Source organism: Rhinoraja longicauda, chromosome 9 (genome assembly GCF_053455715.1).
Source record: "Rhinoraja longicauda isolate Sanriku21f chromosome 9, sRhiLon1.1, whole genome shotgun sequence".
In the NCBI taxonomy this organism is placed as follows: domain Eukaryota; kingdom Metazoa; phylum Chordata; class Chondrichthyes; order Rajiformes; family Arhynchobatidae; genus Rhinoraja; species Rhinoraja longicauda.
Genome location: NC_135961.1, coordinates 35068932 through 35094384, shown reverse-complemented (window position 1 = coordinate 35094384; position 25453 = coordinate 35068932). Strand labels below are relative to the sequence as shown.

The 25453-nt window shown below is 42.9% G+C and overlaps 1 long non-coding RNA gene across 1 annotated transcript in view; it reads right to left on the bottom strand.

The window, feature by feature from the left end:
* Positions 1 to 10657: 10657 nt before the first annotated feature.
* Positions 10658 to 25453, bottom strand: part of LOC144596598 (uncharacterized) — an 18213-nt gene continuing 3417 nt past the window's right edge. Inside the window, exons 2-3 of the long non-coding RNA XR_013547635.1 lie at positions 18876 to 19036; positions 10658 to 10734 (exon numbers count right to left, since the gene is read on the bottom strand). This is a non-coding gene — a long non-coding RNA (uncharacterized LOC144596598). The remainder of the gene's footprint in view (positions 10735 to 18875; positions 19037 to 25453) is intronic.

Here is a 25453-nt window from a genome sequence, read left to right as displayed (position 1 = left end):
AGATTAAACCGCGTGAAACCCCGTGCTGGCAAACTCGCGTCAGAATGGCGCGCCCTGAAGCCGCGCCGCTGCCATCTTTTTAGTGGGCAAGCTGGTGACGTCCGGCCGCCCGAGCTCCCCCTGGCGGCTGACGGGGGGAATTAACACGGAACCAACTACACCTTTGGGGAACGTTCAGGTTACAATTGTAACACCATCGAGTCATTGACTCATACAGCACAGAAACAGGCCTTTCGGCCCAACTCACCTATGCCGACCAAGATACCCTATACAAACTAATCCTATTTGCCTTCGTTTGTCCCGTATCACTAGAAACTTTTCCTATTCCTTTACATGTCCACGATTTTTATCCTATCCATTTTCTGCCAAGGTGCTGTCTGACCCACGGAGTCACTCCAGCATTTTGTGTCTGTGCATGATTTTTACTAATTTAACTTTTTTTGTAGAAAGGACAAAGCATGACGTGCCATGGGGAACTCAGTGGGTCAGGCAGCATCTGTGGAGGAAATGGACAAGTGATGTTTCAGGTTCAGGTACCTTTCTTCAGTGTTGCTCAAGATTCCAACATCTGCAGTTTCTTTTGTCTGTTTCTCTCTCCATGGATATTGCCTGATCTCCTAACTATTTCCAGCATTTTTGTTTTTAGAACATCAATCTATAACATTGCTTTCAATTATAATTTATTCATTTCAATTTCCGTTCTTCCTCAATACTTACATTGGGGCGGCACAGTGGCGTAGGGGTAAATTGTTGCCTTACAGCTTCGATCCTGACTTCGGGTGCTGTCTGCACTGAGTTTGTATGTTCTTCCTGTGACTGTGTGGGTTTCCTCCGGGTGCTACGGTTTCCTCCCACGCTCCAAAGATGTGCAGGTTTGTAGGTTAATTAATTTCTGTAAATTGTGAATTCTCCCTAGAGTGTAGGGAGTGTGAACTAGTGTGAACGACTGATCGACGGTCGCATGGACATGGTGGGCCAAAGGGTCTGTTTCCACAATGTAAAATTGCTAAAGTAAAGTAAACAAAAGTAAAATTCAGCACTCCAGGATGATGATCTCAAGAATAAGTATTTGCAGGCTAAGTTATTCGAGACCAGAACTGCACAAAACAGATCAGAGTTCAATCTTTAATCCTGCTCAGGTTGAACAGTCTGAAGAAGTTTCGACCCAAAACATCACCTATTCCTTTACTCCAGAGACACTGTCTGATCCTCTGTTACTTCAGCTTTTTATGTCTATCTTCAGATTTAAACTAACTCGTCAGTATGTGTCAGCCTTGGCTTAAGAGAGGCATCCCTCCACCAACACGTATGGAAACATGCGTAATATAGAGGGAGTGGAGTACTGTTGGAACTGATTGCCTTTTGATTGAGATGTTGAACCTGCCTGCACTCTTGGGTGGTCATTAACTATCCCATGGTGCTTATTTGAAGAGGTGAGTAATTCCCCTGGTAGCCAACTAACACCTATCGCTCAAACAATATCATTAAGTCACAGAAAATATCTCCACAACAACAACAATGTCTATTGACACAGCGTGGTATAATTGCAATGTTTAAAAAACATTTAGACAAGTACACGGACAGTAAAGGTTTAGAAGGATATGGGCCAAATGCAGACAAATTGGATGAGCTCAACAACCAGCATGGACGGAAAAAATGCTGCTTTATACCAAAGATCGGCACAAAGTGCTGGAGTAACTCAGCGGGTCAGGCAGCATCTCTGGAGAACATGGATCGGTGACGTTTCGTGTCGAAACCCTTCTTCAGACTCATTGTTGTGCAGGGGGAGTCTGGAAGAGAGGTTGGAGTAGAACATTCCTCCTTTTCCCTGCTCCCATCCGCCAGAAGATACAGAAGCTCGAAAATGTGCATCACCAGACACATCACCAGCTCCTTCCCCATCGATATGAGGTTTCTGAACAGTCCTTCCATAAGCCAGGGGACTGTCCGATTCACCTCTACCCCGTTGTGAACATTGGACTTTGTGTCTGGAACTGGTGCACTACAATGCCGAGAACGATATTCTGCACTTTGTACCTTTGCCTTTACTCTACCTATTGCACCTGAGTTTGACTTGATTGTATTTACGTACAGTATTATCCAATTTGATTGGATAGCATGCAAAGCAAAGCTTTTAACTGTACCTCGGTACACGTGACAATAATAAAGCTAAACCTAATTAACCTCACCTTGCCTGTCTTTCCTTTGACGCTTACTGGCCCTGAATTCTATCTTCCCATCAATCTTTCTACTTATTGACCTGCTACTCAGGCCCCCCCCCGTCCCCCCACCCCCCAGCCATTCTAGTTTAAACCCTCCCGAGTAGCACCAGCAAACCTCTGCCAGCATTGTAGCTTTATAGTTCCTGTTGTTCAGGTCCCACCTACCCTGGAAGAGAGCCCAATGATCTACACATCTAAAGCCCTCCCTCCTGCACCATCTCCTAAGCCACGTTTAAACTGCACTATCAAGCTGGAAAGGGTGCAGAGAGGATTTACGAGGATGTTGCCAGGACTCAAGGGCCTGAGCTATAGGGGGCAGTTGAGCAGGCTTGGGGCACAGGAAGATGAAGGGGTTATCTCATAATGTGTACAAAATTATGAGTGGAATAGATTGGGTAAATGCACAGATTTTCTTGCCCAGTGTAAGGGAATCGAGAACCAGAGGACATAGTTTTAAGGTGAGGGGGGAAAAATTTAATATGAACGTGAGGGGTAACTTTTTTTACAGAAGGGATGGTGGGGATATGGAATGAGAAGGTAGTTGAGACAAATTTTATTGCAATGTTTAAGAAACAGAGAAGTACATGGACAGGATAGGGTTAGAGGGATATGGGCCAAACACATGCAGGTGGGACTAGTGTAGATGGTACATGTTGGTCAGCGTGGACAAGTTGGGCTATTGGGCTGTTTCCATGCTGTATAACTCTATGACTCCATAACTCGATCTTTCTACAAAAAGGCACAAAGTGCTGGAGTAACTCGGTGGGTCAGGTAGCATCTCTGGAGAACATGAATAGGTGATGTTTTGGGGTCAGGACACTTCTCCAGAGTAATCCACTAAGTTACTCCAGCACCTTGTGTCTTTGTTTGTAAACCAGCATTTGCAGTTCCTTTAGGACACAGTGGTGTAGTGGTAGAATTGCTGCCTTACAGCGCCAGAGACCCCGGTTCGATCCCAATTATGGATGCTGTCTTATGAGTTTCTACATTCTCCATGTGACCTTGTGGGTTTTCTCTGGGTACTCCGGTTTCCCCCCTCACTCCAAATACGTAGAACTTTGTAGGTTAATTGGCTTTGGCAGAAAATTACATATTGTCCCTAATGTGTAGGATAATGTTAGTGTACGGGGTGATCGCTGGTTGGTGCGGACACAGTGGGATGATGGGCCTGTTTCCACGCCATATGTCTGTCTTAAATCTAAGTATCTACAAGTATCTACAATCTATCTATTCCTTGTTTCACTAGCACGTGGCACACATAGTTATCCTGAGATCACAACCTTGGAATTCTTTTTTTTTAACATATTACCTAGCTCCCTAAATCCTCTTTGCAGGACCTCATCTGCCTTCCTACCTATGTCATTGGTACCAATATGGATCATGACCTCTGGCTGCTCATTCTTGCCTCTCAGAATGTCCTGGACTTGCTCACGGACATTCTCGACCCTGATATGCAGGGACGCATCAGACCATCCTGGAGTTTCGTTGTAACCATGGAAACACCTGTCTGTGCCCCTGACTATGGAGTTCCCTATCATTAATATCTGAGACCCACACTACCCAGGCCACACACTCATTTCAGGAAGAAGAGATAGGAGCCTGAAAACTATAACGTCCAGGTTTAGGAACAGCTTTTTCCCTACAGTCATCAGGCTATTAAACTCTACAATTGACAAATAAGCTCTGAACTACATACACTATTATTGTTTGTTTGATATATGTATATAATTTAGGGTTAGGTGTGTATGTGTATATATATATATACACACACACATATATATACACATATATATACACATATATATACACATATATACACATATACACACACATATACACACACACACATATATATATACACATATATATATGTATAATTTTGTTTCATTTATTATAATGTTTACATATTCTGTTGTGCTGCTGCAAGTAAGAATTTCATTGTTCTGTTTGGGACATATGACAATAAAACACTTTTGACTCTTTTGATTCCTGGACGGGGACCTCTGTGCAACAGAGCCAGATATGAAGCCACAATCTTGGATGCAGACACTATTTGCCATTGAGAGGCCATCACCACTAACAGTATCCAAAATGGTGTAATTGTTTGAGGGGGAAACAGCCACAGGAGAATTCTGCACTACCTGCCTCTTCTGATGGTCACCCATCTATCTGGCTGAACCTTTAGTGTGGCCATCTCCTGTAACTCCTGATTATAGCACTCTCTGCCCTCTGTCTGCTCCACAGTGTGTCCACGTGGTCTGAGCAGACCTGCAGCTGAACACACTTCCTGCAAATGTAGTGGACACTATGATCACTGGTCTCCCACATCTGAGAGGAGGAGTAACCACTCCAAGTCAAGAGTCAAGAGTTAAGAGTGTTTTATTGTCCCGAAACAGAACAATGAAATTCTTACCTGCAACAGCACAACAGATATGTAAACATAGTATTCTGTAAACACCTTAATAAACAACAAAAAAAGATTAGACACCTGTGTCAGAATTCTATTCAGAGACCACAGCTCTGCTTTCAATACCATTATCCCATCCACACTCATCTCCAAACTCGTGGAACTTGGATTCCACACTCACCTCTGCAACTGGATCGTCGACTTCCTGACCAATAGACCACAATCAGTGAGAATAGAAGACAAATCATCCTTCACGATAACCCCCAACACTAGTGCCCTGCACAGATGCATTCTCAGCCCCCTTCTTTACTCTTTATACACCCACGACTGTGCAGCCAAATACAAATCCAACTCAATTTACAAATTTGCAGATGTCACCACCGTAGTGGGCCGGATATCAAATAAAGACGAGATGCTGCCTGACCCGCTGAGTTACTCCAGCATTTTGTGTCGACATCTAAGCTGTTCTCAATTGCCTACATTTGGCCCTTTGGCTGATTTTGACAAAGTTTTCATTCTCCGGTTCCAAGAGCGTGTGGATTTCTGGATTGTACCATCAATATTACCCGTGGTTGATGGTTACCCATAGACCTCAGCATGACACACACACACACGAGGGATTAACGAAATACATAAATATACAAAATGTATAGGAAAGAACTGCAAATGCTGGTTTAAATTGAAGGTGGACACAAAATGCTGGAGTAACTCAGCGGGACAGGCAGCATCTTTGAAGAGAAGGAATGGGTGTCGTTTTGGGTCGAGACCCTTCTTCAGAATGTACTCAGACGCATGTAATTAGACGTCAACACAAGCGTCACAAATGTTTAACAAATTGGCTGTCTGATGGCAATGGTTGTGACATTTGGGTGCACAAAAAAGGGACCCCATGCCAAGAGTCAACAGACATCGTCGGGTGTGTTTAAAGTACACTAGTCACAATGGCTTCAGGCCACATTTGCTAATGTATTTGACTAGAAACTGTAATGTAAGCTGTCAGGCCATGACTAGAGACAGTTTTGTCGCCAATAGCTTTAGGGAAATACATAAAAAACCAATAGAGATGTAATGGTGGTTTTCCGAAATGAAAACATGACCTAGTTCCAATGCAATTCTGGAGGAAAGTATCACATTTTAGTATTTCCCTGAAAGAACAAGGGCAGCACAGTGACGCAGCTGGTAGAGCTGCTGCCTCACAGTGTCAGGGACCCGGGTTCGAATCTGACCTCAGGTGCTAACTGTATGGAGTTTCCACATGCTCCCTGTGACCGCATGGATTTCCTCCAGGTGTTCCAGATTCCTCCCACATCCCAAAGACATGCGAGTTTGTAGGTTAATTCATATCTGTAAATTGCCCCCAGATTAAATAGGAACCCGAGAGGTAACTTTTTCACACAAAGGGTTGTGGGTGTATGGAACGAGCTGCCAGTGGAGGTAGGTGAGGCAGGTACTATCGCAATGTTTAAGAACAATTTAGGCAGGTACATGGATAGGACAGGTTTGGAGCGATATGGGCCAAACACAGGCAGGTGGGACCAGTGTAGATGGGACATGTTGGTGGGTGTGAGCAAGTTGGGCCAAAGGGCCTGTCCACGATGTATTACTCTATGACTATGACTCTAAAAATTGCCACATTTAAGTCGCCATCTTGTACCCTTTAGTCCGATTTTTTTTAAATGTTTGAGTCTTAACTTGGCCATAATGGACCGTTTTCCTGGTGATGGCACTGGGTTGGACTTGCAGGTTGTTGCCCTGGCCAGGAGATATGTCGATGCCCTCTACCTTTATGTCGCCGCTCCGTGCCACAGCAGGCTGCATCCGTTCTGCACGTACACGGCCTTGAAATACTTTCCCCCTGGTTTCTGGAATGATCCAACTTGAGATTAGATAGTAAAAAAAAACTAAAGACTGGGATTGTGAACCCATACCGTATTCAAGTCAATAATCTAACAAATGTCGTGAATAATCTCCCTTGTGCCCAAGATACTCCAGCACTGTGCCAGAAAAGAATTATGAAATCTATTGTGCAGGTAAATAGTGATAGAGCCATACAGCACAAAAACAAGCCCTTCGGCCCAACCTGCCCATGCCAACCATGATGCCTCATCTGCACTCCTCCAACCTGTCCGTGTTTGGTCCATCTCCCTCTAAACCTTTCCTTTCCATGTACCTGTCCAAGTGTCTTTTAAATGTTGTTATAATAAATGCAGACATATGATATGGGCAAATGGAAATTGCATCTCCACCCACTTGGAAACCCTATACAAAGCTCTTATTGAAATTCCGGTCGCAGACAGGTTGTTGGATCCCGATCAGGACGGAGATCCATCAAATCTAATTGAAACTGTCCTCAACTATTGCATATTGATAAACCTCTGTTGGGTTTCAGTTTTGTTTTCCAAAGTGTGTAGACCAAAAATCAAAGTAATTTGGTGATTGTCCTGCAATGCTGATGGCATCTCATCAAATGACCACTGCATGTTTCTTCATTTATCTCAATTGCCTTACGTCTTTATTTTTCACCAATTAAACTTCCCTGCCTTCTCAATTGCTTTTTTTTTCTAGTCTCTTCCCTGGTCCTGTACTTGCTTAAGAATTAAACAATGGTGGCACAGTGGCACAGAGTTGCTGCCTCACAACACCGGACACTCGGGTTCGATCCTGACCAATGGGTGCGGCTTACGGAATGTTATGTTCTCCATGTGACCGTGTGGATTTTCTCTGGTTTCCCCCCACTTTCCAAAGATGTGCAGGTTTGTAGGTTAATTGGGTTCTGTAAATTGCCCCCATTGTGTAGGATGCAAAACTGAGATAACATTGAACCAGTGCACGGGTGATTGGTGGTCGACACGGACTCGGTGGGCCAAAGGGCTTGTTCCCAAAACTCTCTAAAATTTAAACCATTAATAATAAAGCAGGTTTGGGGCAGGGTAAGGGAATATAATAACGCATGTTCACACATTTTTCCCAGTTCTGATGAAGGGTAATGGAACATGGAACAGTACAACACAGGAAGCAAACCCTTTGTCCGCAATGTCCATGCTGAACACGATGTCAAGATAAACTAATCTCCGCTGCCTGCACGTGATCCATATCCCTCAATTTTTTGCACATCAATGTGACTACCTAAAAGGCTATCGTATCTGCCTTCACCACCACCACCACTGGCAGCATGTTCCAGGCACCCACAATCCTCTGTGTAAAAAAGTGCCCCATGCATCTCCTTTAAACTTTAAGCTAATGTTAATCTTAAGGGCCAGTCCCACATCGGCGATTTTAAGGCGACTGCTGGCGACTAGGCTGTCGCCGACAGTTCGCCAGGGTGTCGCGGGCATGATCGTGAGGAGTCTTCAGTGGATCTCGGCGTGTCGCTGAGAAATCAACCGGTATGAAATTTCTCGGCGACAGCTGGCTTGTCGCCAGGTATCGTTGCTTATTGTGGCCGCTGTCGCATGCTGTCCCCAGGTTTGCTAGGTTCCCTTAGATGCATTTAGAAGCACGTAATATTAAATTAAGTAAAGTCATTTGAAGATACCATAATATACTTGTGTTTAACCAATTTATTTACCGTCAGGACATTTGACAGGTAGATTGGAGGCGACAGTTTGACGGTCAGGTAAGCGTGGGAATTTTGCGATATTTATGGCCATCAGCGATTACTTTTAAAGTAGGCTCCCAACCCAGATATGCAACCCAGAAACCAGATATGCATCTCCCGTACATTTTCAAAGAATGCCCGCACTCCGCACAAAAATCCATTCAAACACTTTTAAAATTAAATTTCTTAATACTGCTATTAGTAAACTGGAAGTCAATCCAGATGTTATATTTCGAAACTCTCAAGTAATTACTGACTTGTCAGTGATTTCAACGTAAATTAGGACGCTGGAGAAGCATTGATAAGCGTGGGAATTTTGCGATGTTTCCGAAGACGGTGTAATCTTGACCTGACTCGGCATTGTCGTGGTCATTGTCGTAGGGTAAAAGAAAATTTTGGCGATCTGATACAACTTTGACAGTCGCCGGCAGTCGCCTAAAAAATCGCCTAAGTGGGACAGGCCCTTTATGCACTCTCGTATTTGACAAATGGTCCTGACTGTTCTGATAGGACTTGAGACTTTGAATCCATTTCACACTCCACCGATGCTGTCTGCCTTTGTATTTTTATTGAAATACAGAACAAAGACAGAAAATATAAATATTATATTCTTTTCATTTAAAGTATAAAATAATGTTCTACAGAATTGTATTGCTGCCCTATTTATATCTTTTATTGAATTATTGCAAGAAGGAAACAGGCCCTTTGGCCCCACTCGTCCGTGTCGACCAAGATACCCCATTTATGCCAGTCCCATTTGCCTACATTTGGCCCAGATCCCTCCAAATCTTTCCTATCCATATAATTTGTACATATTCAACTGTTTTAGTTGTTTTGTTTTAGAGATACAGCGCAGAAACAGGCCCTTCGGTCCACTGAGTCTGCACTGACTAGCGATTCCCGCACATTAACACTATTCTACACACACTAGGGACAGTTTACACTTATACCAAGCCAATTAACGTACAAACCTGTAGGTCTTTGGAGTGTGGGAGGAAACTGAAGATCACAGAGAAAATCCACGCGGTCACGGGGAGAATGTACAAACTGCGTACAGACAGCACCCATAGTCGTGATCGAACCAGGGTCTCTGGTGTTGTAAGCGCTGTAAGGCAGCAACTCTACCGCTGCGCCACCATGCTGCACCGTGTTTATTGTGGTACTCATTTTATTGAGGCTTCTGACTTGCTAATTATTTAGATATTTTAGGTAATTTAGTTTAGTTTAGTTTGGAGATGACATATAAAGCAGAAAAAGTGAAGCTCTTCATATCCACTCATTCATCTTTGTTTTCCAATATCATGTGGATTTTATTAAAAAAGATAAACCACAATAGTTCTGCAAATAAGATTTAGCTTTTTTTTCTCATCCTTTTATGTTCTATTGACAATAAACCCATCTTATCCAATCTACCCATATAACTACAGCCTTCCATTCAGGGTAATATCCTGGTGAATCTCTCCTCTCCTCTCTCTCTATTGCCACCATATCCTTCCTGTAATGTGGTGACCAGAACTGCACATAGAAACATAGAAACATAGAAAATAGGTGCAGGAGTAGGCCATTCGGCCCTTCGAGCCTGCACCGCCATTCAATATGATCATGGCTGATCATCCAGCTCAGTAACCTGTACCTGCCTTCTCTCCATACCCCCTGATCCCTTTAGCAAAAAGGGCCACATCTAACTCCCTCTTAAATATAGCCAATGAACTGGCCTCAACTACCTTCTGTGGCAGAGAATTCCACAGACTCACCACTCTCTGTGTGAAGAAATGTTTTCTCATCTCGGTCCTAAAAGACTTCCCCCTTATCCTTAAGCTGTGACCCCTGGTTCTGGACTCCCCCAACATCGGGAACAATCTTCCCGCATCTAGCCTCTCCAACCCCTTAAGAATTTTATACGTTTCTATAAGATCCCCCCTCAGTCTTCTAAATTCCAGCGAGTACAAGCCTAATTCCAGCGAGTACAAGCCTAATTCCAGCGAGTACAAGCCTAATACACATAATACTCAACTGTACATAATACTCCAAGTACAGTCTAATTAATGTTTTGTACATCTGCAGTATGATGTCCCAACTCTTAGATTAAAGATACAGCATTGAAACAGGCCCTTTGTTCCACTTAGTCCATGCCGACCATCAATCACCCATTAGTTCTACATTATCCCACTTTTTCATCCACTCCCGACACATGTACGGACACATTAACCTGCAAACCTGCATGTCTTTGGGATGTGGGGGGAAACTGGTACACCCAAGCACAGGGAGAACATGCAAACTCCACACATACAAACAGCACCAAGATCAGCACCAAACCTAGGTCTCTGGCGCTGTGAGGCAGCAGCTCTACCAGCTGTGCCACTGCGCTGTTTAGGGCTGTGGACGATTCAGCCGAAGTTAACCTTGGTGAATTAAGAAACATGAAGCACCTAGGGCCGTTGGTCATCTCAGTGCGGTCATACACTTGTGTTTTCAGCTCCAAGCTCCATTTGTTAACAAACTAGGACCTGTGAGAATAAGTATAGATTAATTGCACTTCTGTTTGTTATGATTACAAACTAACAATTTTACAAACTAATGAGTAATTAACACATAAAAAAGATAGAATGTTGAGTCCATTCAGACCTTTGAGACTGCTGCCTCCGATTAGCAAATGCAAGCTGCATTGCCATTACCTAGTCAATCCCTTGAGGTAGCCCAGTAGCCACAAGTGAATGAGCTATTCTCTGTATGCTGCTGTTGTTTGGTTAATCATTTCCCCAACACACCAATTTATCCAATACTTCTGATTAATTGTTTTCTATTTTCCCTCAGATGGTTGTGGATACATAGAATGAGCTGCCAGAGGAGGTAGTTGAGGCAGGTACTATAACAGCATTAAAAAGATACTTGGACAGGTACATGGATGGGAAAGATTTAGAGGGATATGTGCCAAACAGGGGCAAATAAGACTATTGTAGTTGGGGCATCTTGGTCGGCATGGATTGGTTGGGCTGAAGGCCCTGCTTCCGGGTTTAGTTTAGTTTGCAGACACAGCGTGGCAACGTCCTTTGGCCCACCCAGTCCACGCCGACCATCGATCACCCATACACTAGTTCTACTGTATGTTATCCCACTTTCACACTAGGGCAATTTAACATTGAAACTTACCGAACAGTGAAAGGCCCGGATAGAGTAGATGCAGAGAGGATGTGTCAACTAGTGGGAGAATCTGGGACCAGAGGCCATTGCCTCAGAATAAAAGGACCTAGCTTTAGAAAGGTGAGGAGGAATTTCTTTAGTCAGAGGGTGATGAATCTGTGGAATTGATTGCCACAGACGGCTGTGGAGACCGTCATTGGGTATTTTCAAGGCGGAGATTGACAGATTCTTCGTTAGTAAGGGTGTCAGGGGTTATGGGGAGAATGCAGGAAATGGGGTTGAGAGGGAAAGATAGATTAGCCATGATTGAACAGTGGAGTAGACTTGATGGGCCGAATGCTCCTAATAAACTTCTGAACTATAACTGAATTCGTCTGATCCATTGCATCCAAGAAAACATAGAAACATAGAAACATAGAAAATAGGTGCAGGAGGAGGAGGCCATTCGGCCCTTCAAGCCAGCACCACCATTCATTGTGATCATGGCTGATCATCCACAATCAATAACCCATGCCTGCCTTCTCCCCATATCCCTTGACTCCACTAGCTCCTAGAGCTCTATCTAACTCTCTCTTAAATCCATCCAGTGATTTGGCCTCCACTGCCCTCTGTGGCAAAGAATTCCACAAATTCACAACTCTCTGGGTGAAAAAGTTCCTTCTCACCTCAGTTTTAAATGGCCTCCCCTTTATTCTAAGACTGTGGCCCCTGGTTCTGGACTCCCCCAACATTGTCCAGTCCTTTTATAATTTTATATGTCTCTATAAGATCCCCTCTCATCCTTCTAAATTCCAGTGAATACAAGCCTAGTCTTTTCAATCTTTCCTCATATGACAGTCCCGCCATCCCAGGGATCAATCTCGTGAACCTACGCTGCACTGCCTCAATTACAAGGATGTCCTTCCTCAAATTAGGAGACCAAAACTGTACACAATACTCCAGATGTGGTCTTACCAGGGCCCTATACAACTGCAGAAGAACCTCTTTACTCCTATATTGAAATCCTCTCGTTATGAAGGCCAACATGCCATTAGCTTTCTTCACTGCTTGCTGTACCTGCACGCCAACTTTCAGTGACTGGTGTACAAGGACACCCAGGTCTCGCTGCACTTCCCCCTTACTTAACTTGACACCATTGAGATAATAATTATTAAGACAAAAATTAACAGTCAATGAAAGATCGCAGTAAAGTGGCTTTAAAGTTTACAGGCTTTCTCAATGTATAGCTTTAAGGTGAAAAAGACAAAGATTAATGGCGAAGTGCAGAGCAAGTTTTTGTGCAAAGGGTGGGTGCCGTGAATGTGCTGCTAGGGGTGGTGGTGGATGGAGATACGTTACAGTCGTTTAAGGGTTTTTTGGATAGGCACATGGATATGCAGGGAATGGAGGGATATGGACCATGTGCAGGCAGATGAGATTAGTTTAACTTGGCATCATGTGCAGCACAGACATTGTGGGCCAAAGGATGTGTTAGTTTATTATACTGTTCTTTGTTATATGTTTAGAATTTTAGTTTAGTTTTAGAGATACAGCGTAAAAACAGGCCCTCCGGCCCACTGGGTTCATGCCGACTAGTGATCACTTGTACACTGGTTCGATCCTACACCTTAGGGACAATTTACAGAACAGCTACAACAGTTACAACAGTTACAACTAGAGAGCAGTTCTGAACTACTACCTACCTCATTGGAGACCCTCATCGGACTGTCTTTGATCGGACTTTACTTGCTTTACCTTGCACTAAATGTTATTCACATTATTCCCTTTATCATGTAACTGTACAAAGTGGATGGCTCAATTGGTAATCATGCATTGTCTTTCCACTGACTGATTAGCACGCAACAAAAGCTTTTCACTGTACCACGGTACATGTGACAGTAAACTAAACTCAAATTCAAACTCAAAGAAGCTAATTAACCTACAAACCTGTATAATTTCAGAATGTGGGAGCAAACCGAAGCACCGGGAGAAAACCTATGCGGTCGCAGGGGGAACACACCAACTCCGTACAGAGAGTACCCATAGTCAGGATCAAACCCGGGTCTCTGGTGCTATAAGGCAGCGACTCTACTGCTGCGCACTGTGCCTATATTTGAAGGGGGGAAAAACTGCTCAGAATTGCTTCTTAGGATTAATTGAATTAAGTGGTCAACAGCATAGCCTAGGTTGTATTGTTCACGGAAGGGGTGATGGGTGGATGTCTCGTTATATCCCATATAAATGTTGACTCCAGCTCCCACCACAGCCGCTGTGATAGTTTACAAGGAACTGAAACTTTACGCTTTGTTTTAAGTAGGTTGAAAACAGAGAAGAGGCAAAATAAACAGCCGACTTTTATTTTGTGTAACCCTTGCTGGGCTGACTTTGCAAGCCAATTCTTTATTTAATATGCAAGTTATTTGACACTACTGGAGAAACAGTGATACTTATAGAAAGACAGATGGGGCAACTTAGTAAATAAGCAATAAGATCCTGATCAAAGTGTCATTAATCTCAGTTAAATAAAGGTACTGGATCCTGTGACTTTCAAAATAAAAGAAGTCAAGGTAATGCATTAAATATGGCTTGGGGCTGTCTCAGGAAAGACTGGTTGAGATGATACTATAACTGGCCTCACCTTCCCCAGCCTAAGGACAGAGCCAACCAACCCAGGTTCCTTTCCTAGTGATCATCCAATGACCCCTGCAGGAAAGTACAACTGTTCATATTGGTTGATTAATCGTCAAATGTATCTGTTAACAGGTTAATGAAGCGCACATCCACGACTATAAACCTTTCCTAACCCAGGCCTGGATAAAGTGGATGTGAAGAGGATGTTTCCATTAGGGGGAGGCCATAGTCTCAGAATAAAAGGATGTACCTTTACAAAGGAGATAAGGAGGAATTTCTTTAGTCAGAAGGTGATGAATCGTGGAATTCATTGCTGTGGAGGCTTCAGTGGATAGTTTTAAGCCAGAGATTGACTGATCCTTGGTTAGTACGGGTATCAGGGGTTATGGGGAGAAGGCAGGAGAATGGGGTTGAGCATGATAGATCAGCCATGATTGAATGGCAGAGTAGACTTGATGGACTGAATGGTCTAATTCTTCTCTTATAACTTATGAACCTATGAACTACTTTCCAGACAGTCCATAGAAATTCTTAATAGTTGAGGTTAAGAACGTTCAAGAGTTCAAGCGCGTCTAATTTAGTTTAGAGATACTGCGCGGAAACAGGCCCTTCGGCCCACTGAGTCTGCACCAATCACCGATCCCTACACATTAACACAAACTTACACACACCAGGGACAATTTACGCTTATGCCAAGTATACAAACCATAGCCAATTAACCTACAAACCTGGACGTTTTTGGAATGTGGGAGGAAACTGAAGATCTCGGAGAAAACCCACGTGGTCACGGAGAGAACGTACAAACTCTGTACAGACAGCATGCATAGTCGGGATCAAACCCAGGTCACTGGCGCTGTAAGGCAGCAACTCTACCACTGTGCCACCGTGCCGCCCTTGTCGTATAATTGTCATACAATTGTTATATGTACTGAAAAGGGACAATGATATCCCTACTTGCAGCAGTATAACAGTTTTGTAAACACAGTACCTCACATATCGTTGTTCGACTTGCGCACGATGACTAACATACCTCATCTATGCTACTCCCACCGGCCTGTGTTTGGCCCACATCCTCCTAAACCTATCCTTTCACATACCTGTCCAAATGTTATTTAAACATTGTGAAAATACCTGCTTCAAATACCTCCTCTGGCAGCTCATTCCATGCACCTACCACCCTTTGAGTAAAAACTGTTCCAATTAAATCTTTCCCATCTCACCATAAATCTATGTCCTCTAGTTGTTGATTCCCCTCCACTAGGTAAAATAATCTGGGCATTTACACGATCTAATCTTCTCATGATCTTATACACCTCTAAAAGATCACTCCTCATCCTCCAAAGTCCTAACCTGCACAACCTCTCCTTATAGCTCAGACCCTCGAGTCCTGGCATTATCCACATAAAGTCCTGGCAATATCCTCATTATGACAAGTAATTGATTTACTTGATTGGGTCAGAGTCCAACATTGTCTTGGCTTCCCCTAGAAATGACCAGCAATGAGCTCTCCTGGGACAATGTAGCCCTGGTTCTCCTTAAAGAGTGACTCGTGCTTGGAAATAGCTGATTTAATTTATCAAAATAAATGAAAAATTAATCCGGAAACCATCTTCACTCTGGTGATACAAAAATCAACTTCCATTTGCATAATATCATGAGTCAAGTCAAGTGAGTCAAGAGTCTTTTATTGTCTTACATACTGAAACAGAACAACAACATTCTCTCTTGCAGCAGCACAACAGGTTTATAAACTCAGTACTTAATAAATAATATAATGAATAAATGTTAAAAAAGGAAGTTCAATAAATAAAAAAACAATATAATACAAAAAACAAAACAAAGCCTGAGTCCCTATTGCAACTCAGGCAGTTTGGAGTTCAGAGTTTAGTTGGAGTTCGTAGTGTTCAATAGCCCGATAGTCATTGAGAATAAGTTGCTCCAGCTATAGCTTTCAGGCGCCTACATCTTCTTCTCGGTGACAAGACTGCAATGAGAGCGTGGCCACTGTGGTGAGAGTCCTTGATGATGCTGGCTGCCTTTTTGAGATGGTGCCCCTCATGGTGATGAGGTCCATACCCATGGTGGATCGTAATTCATTTTAGTTTAGTTTAGTTTTGAGATGCAGCACAGAAACAGGCCCTTCGGCCCACCAAGTCCATGCCGACCAGCAATTTCCATACATTAACGGTATCCTACATAATAGGGACAATTTACAATTTTTACCGAAGCCAATTAATCTGCAAACCTAAAGGTAGACATAAAAAGCTGGAGCAACTCAACGGGACAGGCAGCATCTCTGGAGAGAAGAAATGGGTGACGTTTCAGGTGGAGACCCTTCTTCAGACCTACAACCTACAAACCTGTATGTCTTTGGAATGCGGGAGGAAACCGGAGCACTGGGAAAAAACCCACGTGATCACGGGGAGAACGTACAAACTCTGTACAGACAGCACCCATGGTCAGGATCAAACCCGGGTCTCTCGCGCTGTAAGGCAGCAAGTCTACCGCTGCGCTGTCTTGCAGCCCAATTTTCTAGGTAATAAGTCTTAACAATTAGCAAAGTCTACTTTGAAGGCAAGATTATACTTCTGATTAATTTATATTGCAAATAAAAGGATAGAAGATTTGTTTTTCGAAGAAAATACTTAGGTATTCAAAAATATATTTTAAAATAATGAATTAAAAGTAGAATAAAATCAGTCAGAGATCTCTGCCTGAGAAAATGAATTAGGGATATTTAATGCCATAATTATTTATTTATTTTACTCTGCTTTATTTTTAGAGTACTACAAGTCTCTGAGAAAAATGAGAAAAAGTGGTACTCATTCCGTTCTGAAGAAGTGTCCCGACATAAAACTTTGTGTTTTGATCAAAATTCTAACATCTTCAATTTCTTGGGTCTCCATGTTTTAAACCTGATTTTCACACCGTGACTCAAAGGGTTTCCAATACAGTCAGTTCATCTTTAGGTTTGGGTTTAGGTTTATTATTGTCGGGTGCCGAGGTAAACTAAAAAGATTTGTTTTGCATGATATCCAGTCAGATCAGATACTACTACACTTAAATACAATCAAGTCAAACTCGTACAATAGATTGATCAAAGGAAAGGATACATTTAACATATCCTGAGGTTTCTTGTGCCATTACGATTCTTAAATTTCTTAAATTATATTCTAAATTTCCTTTAGAATGTCCTTAACAGGGCTTTAGAAATGCTATTTCATTTTTAGCCTGGGCTTACTAGAATAACCAGACTGATTAAACCATTAGAGTCATATAAAGAGAAAATACTGGACATGTTCATCAAATCAGGCACCATCTGTGGAGAAAGTAAACATAGTCAATGTGAAATAAATGATATTTCATCATCAACCTGAAAGGTGAATGATCTGTAATTCCAGCCTTTTTTATTTCACTCTAGTTTAGTTTATGTCACGTGTAACTAGGTACAGTAAAACTTAATAACATCTGCAGTTTTATGTTTGTTTTTCACAGCATTAGAGAAGTTTGAAGCAACATTTTTAAGAACTCAATGGTTTACTTCGTATGGCCCAGTACATATTACATCACACATTCAGTCAGGTTTGCTAGCATTCTGAAGAAGGGTTCCGACCCAAAACATTACCTAACAACATCCTCCAGAGATGCTGGCTGACCCACTGAATTACTCCAGCATTCTGTGTTTTTTTTCCTCTAAATCAGCATCTGCAGTTTCCTTGCTTGCCGTTCTTGCTCGCATTCTTGTCAGGTTGTAGGTGTGTTTACGGATGCATTTAGAGATTTGTTTGTTACTTAATTCAATATCGCAGTTAATTTACTGTTGCAAGATTTGAGAAACATTTAGGCAGGTACATGAATAGGATAGGTTTAGAGGGATAAGGGACAAACGCAGGCAGGTGGAACCGGTATAGATGGGGCATATTAGTCAGTGTGGACAAGTTGTACCAAAAAACCTGTTTCCACACTGTATCTATGAGTCTATGACTATATCAATTAAAAAGGATGAATGCGTTTTTTTTTGAGTGAACTAAATGCAATGAGTAATTAGTTCGTTATATTTGTTTACAGTCTCTTGCTGTTTTGAACCAATGTAAAACAATTACACTGATATATGCTGCCTTGCCATGCAACTGAAGCACCTGACTTTATTAAATCAATGTTGTCCAGGCTCAATTTTGATATGAAAGAAACATTCAGCTATGATTGAATGGTGGAGTAGACTTGATGAGCCGAATGAACTAATTCTGCTCCTCTAACATGACCTTATTCGGTTTTCTGCTACTAAAGTAATCAACCTATTGAAGGAGACCAAATTGAGTGGCTTCTCATTCTTTGGCTTCATAGATTCTTCCAATCCCATTAAACCCATTTTAATATTGTTTTGTGTTGTGATCAAGTGAAAGATAAATGACACAAACCCAGTCTTCCATGACTATTTTAACACATCCACCAATGTCAATTGCACCTCCATTAATCTGTCTTTAACAACTTACAGGTATATACAATAGATAAGATAGACACAAAGTCTGGAGCAACTCAGCGGACCAGGCAGCATCTCTGGAGAAAAAGGATGGGTCATATCAGTTCCAATAGTTTTTTTTTTTCAGAAACAAAGAACTGCAGATGCTGGTTTGTACCAAAGATAGACACAAGGTGCTGGAGTAACTCAGCGGGTCAAGCAGCATCTCCGGAGAAAAAAGATGGGTGATGTTTTGGGTCGGGACCAAGTAGGGGGTAAGGGAGGAGCGGGGTGAAGAGCTGGAGGTGAGAAAAGACCAGGACCAATCAGGGCAATTGTTAATGCATTCGCCATCATTAAGATTCAATATCACAGTCATAGGCCCTTCGGCCCAAATTGCCCACAGTGGCCAACATATCCCAGCTACACTAGTCTCACCTGCCAGCATTTGGTCCATATCCCTGGATAGGTGTTTCACTGTCCTCCCACAAACTTTATTTATCTCAATGTCAATTCTGGTTTGTGTAGGAAGGAACTGCAGATGCTGGTATACACCGAAGATAGACACAGCAGGTGTAACTCAGCAGGTCAGGCAGCATCTGTGGAGAAAAGGAACAGATGACATTTCAAGTTTAGGCCCTTTTTCAAACTGAAAGCCAGGAGAAAGGGAAACTAGAGGTATGAAAAGGTACAGACCCTGTACCACAATTGTGGTTCCCACTTTTATGTTCATCAGAGACATTTGTGAGCAATTTTGGGCACCATATCTGAGCAAGGATGAGCTGGCTGTGGAGAAGGTCAGGAGGAGGTTAACAAGAATGATCCCAGGAATGAGTAGGTTAACTCATGATGAGCATTTGTCAGAACTGGGCCTGTACTCGCTGGAGTGTAGAAGAATGAGGGGGGACCTAATTGATACATACAGAATAGTGAAAGGCTTGGATAGAGTTGATGTGGAGAGGATAGAAAAATAGAAAATATAGAAAATAGGTGCAGGAGTAGGCCATTCGGCCCTTCAATATTTCCACTAGTGGGAGGGTCTAGGACTCGAGGTCATAGCCTCAGAATTAAAGGACGTTCTTTTAGGAAGGAGATGAGGAGAAATTTCTTTAGTCAGAGGGTGGTGAATCTGTAGAATTCTGCCACAGAAGGCTGTGGAGGCCACGTCAGTGGATATTTTTAAGGCCAAGAAAGATAAATTCTTGATTAGTACAGGTGTCAGAGGTTATGGGGAGAAGGCAGGAGAATAGCGTTAGGAGGGGAAGATAGATTAGCCATGATTGAATGGCGGAGTAGACGGTGGGCCAAGTGGCCTAATTCTTCTCCTATCACTTATTTCACTTTTTTAAACAATAATATTCAGTCCACCAATAATTAGTGGTTTAAGCAGCATTGTGAGAGAGAGATGGGGAGAGGGGAAGGAGAGGGGAAGGAGAGGGGGGGAGAGGGGGGGGGAGGGGAGAGAGGGGGAGGGAGAGGAGGAGGGAGAGGAGGAGGGAGAGAGAGAATACAAGCAATTCAGTAGTGAAAGAAAGTCTGTTGTAATAAATAGCATATGTCTTCTTAATGTTAATACTAAATAATCTGAAGAAGGGTCCCGATCCGAAATGTCACCTATCCATTTTCTCCAGAGATAGACACACAATTCTGGAGTAACTCAGCAGAGGCAGCATCTCTGGAGAAAAGGAATAGGTGATGTTTCGGGTCGTGACCCTCCTTCAGCCACTTCACTCGAGAAATTACCTGACCGGCTGAGGTACTCCAGCACTTTGGGTCTTTTTTGTAATAACTAGCACGTCACATTTGCAAAAGAATTCGAATGCTCCTTCCAACTCTGATATCAGAATATTAGAAATTCAGCTTTGCAATCATTCTAAAAGGTTATTTTTCAATTGCAGTAATTGGAAAAGATGGAGTTCTGCATTCTTTATAATTGATTTAAAAAATCTAAAACAAAAAGCAGTGGTGTAGTTTGATATATTGTTTCCCTTTTTTCATTGATGGTTGAATATATAAGATGAAACAATTATAGTTATTGATATAAAAGGGACACAAAGTGCTGGAGTAATTCAGCAGGCCAGGCAGCCTTTCTGGGGAACATGGGCAAGTGACGTTTTGAGTCAGGACTCTGGTTCAGACTGATTGTGGTGGGAGGCAGTGGGTACGAAACCTGGAAGAAAGGTGGGAGCAAGACAAATCCTGCCAAGTGATAGGTTGATGCAGGTATCCATGTTCTCTAGGGATGCTGCCTGACCCGCTGAATTACTCCAGCATTCTGTGTCTTTATCTGTATTTGTCGTTCATCTCTCAACCCTACGTCAAAGTTATCAGTAAATGTGTCCTTAAAATGTCTTTTGGCGGTAACACATTTCTTGGTAAAGGCAGCTTCCAAGATGACCTTGTTTCTTTTTGTGCAGAGATCCGTGTTATTAATTACCCTGCACTAGAATGTTTCTTAAAATCATCTGATCTGTTTTCCAGCCACTGGTCACTAATCCCTCTGATAGAGTTCCACATCCTGCAAACTGAATATACATCAGTGCACTGAGTAAGTGCAGCAGGGTTTTATAACATTGTGATTGCCAATAACAGCAGTGATATTGATCTGGCAGTAAGCTAATGCTTCTTGCGCTGTTGTACTAAAACATAAAAAATGTTTCAATAAGGAGTGAGAAAATGTTCATTACAGTTAGTGCAAGCAGTTTTTAAAATCTTCCAAGCCTGGAGAAGGGTCCTGACCTGAAAAGTCTCCTATCCATGTGTAGGAAGGAACTGCAGACGTTTATTTACACCGAAGATAGACACAAAATGCTGGTGTAACTCAGCGGGTCAGGCAGCATCTCTGGAGAAAAGGAATAGGTGCCACTTTGGATCTGAAGAATGGTCTCGACCCGAGACGTTCCCTATTCCTTTTCTCCAGAGATACTGCCTGACCCGCTGAGTTACTCCAGCATTTTGTGTCTGTCTTCTATCCATGTTCTCCAGGAATGTTGCCTGACCCCTTTAGCTTAGGTTTAGTTTATTATAGTCACCTGTAACAAGGTACAGTGAAAAGCTTTTGTTTTGTGCTATCTGGTCAAAAAAAAAGTGTGCGTATTTATAATCAAGTCATCCACAGTGTACAGATAAAGGATAAAGGGTACATTTTTTTGTGCAAGATAAAGTCTGATTAAAGATAGTTCAAAGATTTCCAATGAGGTGAATGGTAGGTCAGGGCCGCACTCTAGCCGGTGAGAACATGGTTGAGTTGCCTGATAACAGCTGTGACTAAACTGTCCCTGAATCTGGAGGTGTGTGTTTTCAAACATCTGTGCTTCTTGCCTGATGGGCGAAGGTTTTTGTGGGGTTTTTTTGTAAACCAGCCTCTGTAGTTCCTTACGCCTACATTCTAAAATCTTGCCACTTGTCTCCCACCCTGCAATTGCCATTGATGGGTTGATTATAGGACATATACTGACCCCAAAACCACATACATAGATTTATCTGGATATATAGAAATATAGTTTACACAAAAGGACACAAGGTACAGGAGTAACTCAATGTGTCAGGCAGAACATCTCTACAGAACATGGATAGGTGATGCTTTGGGTCAGGACCCTTCTTCAGACTAATTTTAAGGGGATGGGAGAAAGCTAGGAGAGGCAGGTCAAAGCATGGTAGGTAATAGTGAACACAGGCAAGCAGGTTTTGATAGGCAGATAGTTGAAACAAAGGCCAGAGGGTGTGAGACAGGATTGAAGATTACGAATGGTGAGGCCAGTGGAAGGAATGTAAAAGAACGGGGAGGAGAGAATTAGGTTATGCATCACCTATCATGTTGTCCAGAGATGGTACTCGAGCACTTTGTGTCCTCTTTTGTAAACCAGCATCTGTAGTTCCTTGTATCCACATTTGACACAGTAGGCGCAGTTTTTACCAAGGCCTTTGACGAGACAGATGGCACAGTAAATGCCCACTGGATCTAAAGGAAACTGTTTTTTGAATAGAAATGAAGATGTTGGTGGTCAAGAAGATTCTGCCTGTAAGGTTGGTGATGACTTACTAACTATAATCAAGCATAGGATAGAAAGATTTCCGGGCATTACAAGAATCAAGGGATATAGAAAATGGACACTTGACGGATCAGGCAGCATCTCTGGAGAAAAGGAACAGGTGACATTTCAGGTCAAGACCCTTCTTCAGACTAAGAGTCAGGGAAGAGGGAAACTAGAGGTATGAAAAAGTTCAGAACAAATCAGAGCTGGCACTGATGACCAAGGAATGATGGAAGTGATAACGAAGGGATATGAACCGTGAAACTAGCAGGATGACTAGGGTGAGGGTGGGACGGAGAGAGAGAGAGAGGAAATGGTTGGGGAAATGGCTTCAAATTGGTGACCAGCCACAATCCCTCTACAGTGCAAGGTGGAGCAGGCATGAAGGATCAAAGGGGACACAGGAAAGAGCAGAAATTGAAATCTTGATCAAAATGCCGAATGTTGGACTAACACAGAAGATGAGCAGCTTCTGGGAAGCAATGGATGGGTGACCTTTCCCGTTGGGTCTCTGGGTAGATTGAGCGCAGATTAGGCGATTGGGTCTTAAGACTAAGACTTATGCTTAGTCTGCCTTGGCCTACGTGATCCCCTGATTGCCAAACATTTAAACTCCCATTCTCATTCCCATACTGGCCTTTCTGTCCTGGGCCTTCTTCACTGCCAGAGTGAGGCCACAAATAGATTGGAGGAACAGCACCACATATTTCACTTGGGCAGCTGACATCCCAGCGATATGAATATTGATTTCTCTCATTTCAAGTAACTCCTGCATTTCTTTCCTTCCTCCAACCCCCACCCTAATCATCCTATTAGTTCCACTGTTCGCATCCTTGTATCCCTTCGTTATCACCTCTTCCCCAGCCAACAATGGACCATTGTGGGCACCACCCTTCCTTAGTAATTTGTTGCCGGACTCGATTTGTTCTGGCCTTTTCTTACCTCCAGTTCCTTCCCCATTAATTTTAGTCTGAGGAAGGGTCCCGACCCGAAACGTCACCCATTATTTTTCTCCAGGGATGCTGCCTGGCCCGCTGAGTTACTCCAGCGCTTTGTGTCTATCTTCGGGACTCAACTTCAGACTGATTGGAGTTGAGACGGGAATGTGGAGAAAGCTGGAAAAAGAGAGGTTAGGATCTTCCTGGGCCGAGTGGCCGGAGGTTGAGGGAAATTAGTCAATCTAAAAATCTACAATAAAAAGACACAAAAGTGCCGGAGTAACTCAGCGGGTCCAGCAGCGTCTCTGGAGAATTTGGATGAGCGTGTTGGAAGGAACTGCAGATGCTGGTTTAAACCGAAGATAGAGAGGAAGCTGGAGTATCTCAGCGGGTCAGACAGCATCTCTGGAGAAAAGGAATAGGTGACGTTTGGGGTCGGGACCCTTCTACAATGCAGCCTCACAAACGCCACCGGTCAAAACATTTTAATGAGCTGAACCGAGAGTGGCGTGGCCAGGATTTAACAACGAGGCCGCGCCATATCTTGAAATGAATTCCCATTTCGTACACGGATCCTCGTAAGGCCGTAATTTGATAGTTGGGTGGAAAGGCTGACAATTTGCCATTACTGAATCCCTGAACAACGAGATTTGAGGATGTCATTCGGAGCGGGGCCGGGGGATAGAAGACCGATAAAAAAAAATATTGAATACCCCTTCGATAAGGTTTGATTTAAAATACATAGGTCAGGCGGCAATGAGAATATAAATACTGTACACGCACCTTCACCCCTCTCTGGCGATTTATGGGAGAGCGAAGCGTGCGTATTGTTAATCTGGCTGAATATATATGTAATAAAAATATGAGCAAAACACTCAGCGGTTCAGGCAGCATCTGTGGAGGGAATGGACAGGCGACTTTTCAATTCAGGTCCGAAGAAGGGTCCCGACCCGAAAAGTCGTCTGTCCATTCTCTCCACAGATGCTGCCTGACCGGCAGAGTTATAGTCATAGAGTCACAGACTCATACAGCGTGAAACAGGCCCAACTCGCCCGCACCGACCAAAATGTCCCACCTCCACTAGTCCCACTTGCCTGCGTTTAACCCTCTAAACCTATCCTATCTATGTACCTGCCTAAATGTTTCTTAAACGTTGCGAAAGTACCTGCCTCTACTACCTTCACCGGCAGCTCGTTCCATGCACCCACTACCCTTTGTGTAAAAAAGTTACCCCTCGGGTTCGTATTAAACCTCCTCCCACCCTCACCTCATACCTGTGTCGTCTGGTTTCCGGATTTCTCTAGCTCTTTGTGTTTTACTCACTATCCCAACTTCTGCCGTCTCTAATCTCTCTTGAATGTTTTTCCCTTTAACTGTCTGTCCCAGGGTCACATCTGAATCTTTAAGCAGGTGTGCACGTTGCTAATGGTGAAGATTATTATCAAATGAAAATAGACACAAATGCTGGAGTTATTCAGCGGGTCAGATCTCAAACTAAGAAATGTTCAGATGATCTTAATACATTCCCACTCAAACGATTCGGGACAGCAGAGTTGATGATTTGTTTTTGTGTACCTCATCCCAAAAATACCCGTCAACTGGATTCTATTTATCCCTTTGCACTCTGTTCCTTAGAACTAGTTTGCCTCTTAATAACCCAATCGCATTGGTCAAATTTACTCCCAGAACACTGTTTGTTTTAATAAGTAGGGGTTGTAGAAAACAGGGGTTTAAAAATACAAATCGAAGAGGCAAGTTTTCACTTCAAAATAACGATATGATTAAAACAAATGCAACGAGTGCAATAATCTTGTCCATTCAGCAAATGGCGAGGGACGGGATGTTAGTGTCGGCTAGACTGGAACTTCAGCCGATTGCTGAACGACTGTTTATATTCTTGCAACAAACTGAGAAACATGCACTTGGAAAACTTTCTGGATGCACGGGCATGTATATAGATAGAAAGAGATAGACAGATACCGAGAAAGATAAATGATACAGAGAAAGACAAGCGAGGCGGCAAGGTTTACAACGAAAGAACTCT